The following is a 5,557-nucleotide window of genomic DNA, read 5'->3' on the forward strand; positions in this document are numbered from 1 at the left end:
TTTGGATGCCAAGGGTAAACAACGTCGTTTACTCATCATCCAGCGTGGCAGGAAGGGTGCCATCTCAACATTCCGTTTGTCTAGTCATCACCGGAAAGAGTCGAGGGACCACATTGGTGCCGAGACTTGAATCTGGAGGACCAGTATATGTAATTTTTAATTTCGAGGACCAAAATGGATAATCGTCTGAATCTCAGGGACCAAAATGAGGATTTAGTCATGGTTCTAGAACGGACCTTACTAGATAGTTCGACCTGATTAATTGAGAACAGATTATCAGATTGATTCGATTTAAAATAAAAACTATTTGATGGTAAATTGGTTAAAAATTAAAAAATTAATTAAACATTGATCCTGTCAAATTGCATAGTTTTTAGTGGTTAATTAGTTTAAAATAAAAAATTAAAAAATTAATTTTTTAAAAGAATTATATATTTTATATATAAATATATTATTTTATTATATCGAATACTATGTTAACCTCTAATTTCATTGATTCGTTAACCAGTTCAATTTTCAAAACCTTGATTAAAATACTAATATTGCAGTCATTTATCAAACCTTCCCTTTTCAGTTTGTAATTTAATTGTAACAGGAGAATGTCTTCAATGGCAGATGCTACTAAAGTGTATAGATTAGAGAGACATACTATATCTTCATGTAGTATGCCACTGTATGTCATTGACATGGCACATACTAAAGTGAAGTGAAGCTTAGGGACAGAGAACTAGAGAAGCTAAGCTAAAGGCTTTCTTCTTCTTAACGATCCGATGCAAGACTTTTAACTACAGCGAAAGAAAAGAAGCGGATTCACGTTGGTTTATTCCTCTCTGGTTATTATATATTGGCCTATCGCATGTCAACTAAAACTTCAAGCCTTTTTTGTTCTCTGCCTCCTATCTATTGTTTTTGTTATAACAAGCTGGTGGAGAAAATAGTTGCAGAGCATAATCCTGATCCAGATTTAAAATTTGATGCAAAGCAAATTCTCAATGTTGCTGAGGGTGTTCTTAAACATGCCACTTTGAGTACTGATGAAATTGTCCTTGTATAAACTTTTGTGAGACTTGATAACATATCTTGAAATTACTATTAAAAAAGCTTAAGCTACTTGGAGAATTTAATTTCTTGCAAAATAATAAAGAGACGAATATTATTTCTTTATCTGTTGAATGTTCCTAATGATCCTTGTTTTGAAGTTAGTAAAGATACAATGAAATTTCAGATTTCTCACCACTCTGGTAGCGATGAAGACGTACATTCAACAGCTTTTGCAATATTTGATTTGCTTACAAATTATGAGTGAGATGCGAAGTTGGTGCTGAACTTGGCTGCTTTTTCTCTGATACATGGTAACTTCTGGCTTCATGCCAACATGGATTCAACAAACCAGCTTTCTAGATTATTGGCCAGCCTGAAGCAAGTGCCAAGTGTAAGCACACCGAGACATCATCAGCTTGAGGCCCTTAATGAACTTGTTAAGGTCATACTCGAGGTGGCAAGGTGCGTTATTGGCTTCAAAATTCTGCCAGCACAATCCATTGCTAAAGACTCATCAGCATATAACATTTCCTCTAACCATATCCCAATTGCTAAAGACTCATCAGCATATAGCATTGCCTCTAACTAAATTTGGATTTGGGTATTTTTTTTTGTGTTAGTTCAATTTTTCCCTTTTTCTTTTTAACACGCCTATGGTATGCCTAATGACAGCTTTCAACATTGGTCCAGGTTCTTGTAATCAACTGCTGAAGCATGGGAGCTATCCACATTGACTCACAGGCTTAAAAGTATACTTGGAACATCTAAGAAAGAACCTGGATAGCTGCAACAGACAAATTGGTCTAATTAATTTAGTTTCAATTATTATTATGATTTCAATTGGAAACATACTAGAACTTGTGATGAAAAATACTGAAATTCTTTGGATCATGACTGCTAATTTTTAAGTTAAACACACAGTGCAGAGGAAAGAATGGATTCTGAAGCTTATGAAATGTTGTGTGAATTATTTGCGTCAACCCTTATTGACAACATGAAGGTTCTGAAGGCTTTTTCCGCAAAGGATGATAGCCCGCGTCTATATGATTGTGCTTCCAAGAAAAAGGTTAGACTTTCTCCAACATTGTAATTGCATATATGATGATGGCACTACTATTTTCGGAAGTTGGGGAAGCTAATATTGGTGATTTAATGCAAACCAATAAACAGGTTAGCCTGGAAACCCTGAGAAGGAAGAATGTGTTACTTGTGATTTCAGGGTTGGAGTTCTCCCCTGATGCGCTTCTGATCCTTGAATAAATCTATAATGAATCGAGTGTCGTGCACGCATCAAGGCTTGAAAGAAGATATGAGATTGTTTGGCTCCCATTGTGGAACTCCATGAATCTGAATGGACACAGCAAAAGCAAAGGCAGTTTGAGGACCTAATGTTAACCATGCCATGGTTCTCTGTGTATCATCCTTCAGCGATAAGCAAGTCGGTCACCGGATTCATCCAGAGGAAATTGAAGTACAAGAACAAGCCAATTCTTGTGGTTCTGGATCCTCAAGGTAGGGTTGCTTGCCCTAATGCCATTCCCATGATGTGGATTAGGGGATCTACTGCGTTTTCCTTCACAAGCATCAGAGAAGAAGCTCTGTGGAGCGAGGAGACCTGGAGACTTGAACTGCTCGTGGATGACGTCCACACAGAAATATTGAATTGGGTGAGTATAAACTTTTGCATTCAAATAAACCATAAATTTTATTCCCAATTCTAGAAATCATTTTGATTTTGCTTTAGTGGAATGCTCAATGAATGTCAAAGCCAGGACCTAATAGTTATACTTCAAATATAAAGGGGTGAAAATAAATCCGTCTACAATTTGATTTGTACAGGATCTACAATCTGATTTGTATTAAGCTTGATTTGACCTGTAGTAAAATACTTTTAGATTCATGACTTAAAAGTTTAATTAGATTAATAGATCATATCTAAACTTATAAAATAATTTAATAAATTTGTTAGATCTGTTTGAATCTGTTAAAATATAAATAAATATTAAAATAATTTTTTATAATTAAAAACTAAATTTAATAATAGATCAAACTCAATATTTAAACAAAGTCTATAACAAATTATAAACAAGACTCAAACTAATTAAATACATTACAAATCTGGCCTATTAAATGTGAAACTTAGCTTGATCTAATTTGTTTCCACCCCTAAATATAAGTATATGACGCACGAACACTAGTTTCACAAGTCACAATGGTATAAACTATCACGCAGGGCTCTCATTTGAGTTTTAAAGAAAATGTAATAAGAAGCGCCACAAAATTCACATGAAGCAATTATAGATCTTGATCCTTGCACGAGTAAAGTTAATCATATTTATTTTGTCTAAACATCTTATTTTATTTCTTAGGAAAAACTTCCTTTCATACTAACATTATCTTTCCTACAATTGAGATGCTATATATTCTACATTTCTGCAGATCAATCTGCTTTAATTTTTATATTTGGCCAGATCAAGGATAATAAATTTATGTTTTTATACAGAAAGAATGACCCTGACTGGGTTAAAAGGTTTGTAAAAAAAACCCGTAAAATTGTACTAACCTCAAAAAGTAACTTAGAGATGGTGTATGCTGGGAAGAGAAACGAAAATGATCATCAAGTGCAGAAAGTCCTTGACGCCAAACTCAGGAGAAACTCCAAACTCAGTTGGCAAGAGCACAACATCAGGTGTTTTCTGGACTCGCCTTGAGAGCATACTCTTCTCCAAAATCCAGCTGAAGCAAGCCGATGATGATGCTGACCTCGTGATGCAGGAAATGAAGAAGCTTCTTAGTTACGACAAGCTGGGTGGGTGAATTGTCACTACAAAAAAAAGGTTGAGTACCGTCGAATTTGTTAGGTTAAATTATTACGGGCGGATTTACGTTTTTGATGACAAATTCACCGGTAATAATTGGAGGGTTACATATTATGACAAGAAGATCTCGCATCATAGTCAATAGACATGCAGCCACAGGGTTGGAGACTTTTATGGAGTATGAGGACAGTTGAAGGATGCATGCTTAGAGGATTGGGCTCCAGTAAGGTTTTCGTGACCACTATAAGAAGCTCCATGCAGTGGATTACCCTTGTAGTAGATTTGAGTTCTCGCATGCAATAAGGAGGATCTTGGAGAAGCTAGAGTGCCCTGAGTGCTGCCGCAACATGCACATATTGACCACATTCTAGTTGTTGTTATTATGAAACTGTGGATGAGCCGTTTTTTGTCAGTGCCTTAGCCCCTCCTACTATTTGAAATTAACATGAATCTATCATCATCCTCACTACTTTAATGATGCTATGTGCATTTTTCTCTACAATCTAGCAATATTTCTTTTGTGTTCTCACTTTAATTTCATCACAAATGTGAGTAAAGTTTGGTTAGTTTTTCCGTAAAAGAAAATCAGTTATGCTAACTAACAAATAAAATAATTAACAAAAATGTCATTCTATTATAATTATAAGTTCTAAATCCTAAACTTATTTAAGAGTATTGAAAATTTTGAATCCAATTTTTGATATGTAATAATTCATTAGTCAACAACAAATTTTTAAATAAAAATTTGATCTACCACATATTAATCTTTAACCTATCACATCTAAAAGATTTCGTAAAAAAAAATAAAAAATAAAACTCAAATGATAAATTTGGACCGTTTTGGATTAATTATCCCAAAAAATTTTTGCAAAACGATAAGAGTTCAATTTTATTATGTGATTGTGTTATAATTTGGCTCTTGTCATACCGTTGGTATTAATTAGAGACCTTAATATATATTTTGAGTTATTCAATAAGTTAAATTTGAGAATCAATATTGAAGATTTTTAATAGCCTATAGAAAGGGGGTTGAATATATAAATTTTTTTGTGTTCTTTTAAATTTAACACCAAAAATAAATTTTGTTGTATCTGTGATATAAAATATACAAGAGACAATTTATTTTTGTCTCATAATAAATGAACCATGAACAGAGTAGAGAAGAGAAGAATACACAGTCATGTATTCTATTTCAACCACTTTGTATAATGTGGCCTATACATTTAGTATTCATCACAACAATAATAGAATTTTCACTATCTTTTTAAGAATTTATTTACATCCATTTTCAAGGATTCTTTATAATTCTATTAGGGACAAATCAAACTTCTAACCAATTCTGATTTGGCTAGATTCACTCCATAGATTCTCTACACTAAATGCTCATCCAACTTAGTAAAGGATACCTTTTAAATACAAGAAACAAAACATGACATGATTACAAAAGAAATTGACATAATTTATTGCTTTTCTCCAAACTTAATCCTTTTTGCTTTTTCCATTAATGGTTTTTTCTAAATTTTCACAATTTTCCTTTTTCCTTCGAATGAAACAAAGAAAGATAAAACTTAAGAACCAGAATATTCAATAAAAAAATATGAAGAAGAACAAATAAAACAGCTTAAAAGCTATAAAGCACAACTCGATTTCAGAACTCTAATGTTTTCTTTCATCTTGGCAGAATGCTCCCCTTAATG

At 33.3% G+C, this 5,557-nt stretch overlaps 1 pseudogene; it reads left to right on the forward strand.

Annotated features, from left to right (window-relative positions):
- Positions 1-1,213: 1,213 nt before the first annotated feature.
- LOC107459437 (protein SIEVE ELEMENT OCCLUSION B-like) lies at positions 1,214-4,298 on the forward strand (annotated as a pseudogene).
- The last annotated feature ends 1,259 nt before the right edge of the window (positions 4,299-5,557 follow it).

The sequence above is a fragment of the Arachis duranensis genome, chromosome 7 (assembly GCF_000817695.3).
Source record: "Arachis duranensis cultivar V14167 chromosome 7, aradu.V14167.gnm2.J7QH, whole genome shotgun sequence".
In the NCBI taxonomy this organism is placed as follows: Eukaryota; Viridiplantae; Streptophyta; class Magnoliopsida; order Fabales; family Fabaceae; genus Arachis; species Arachis duranensis.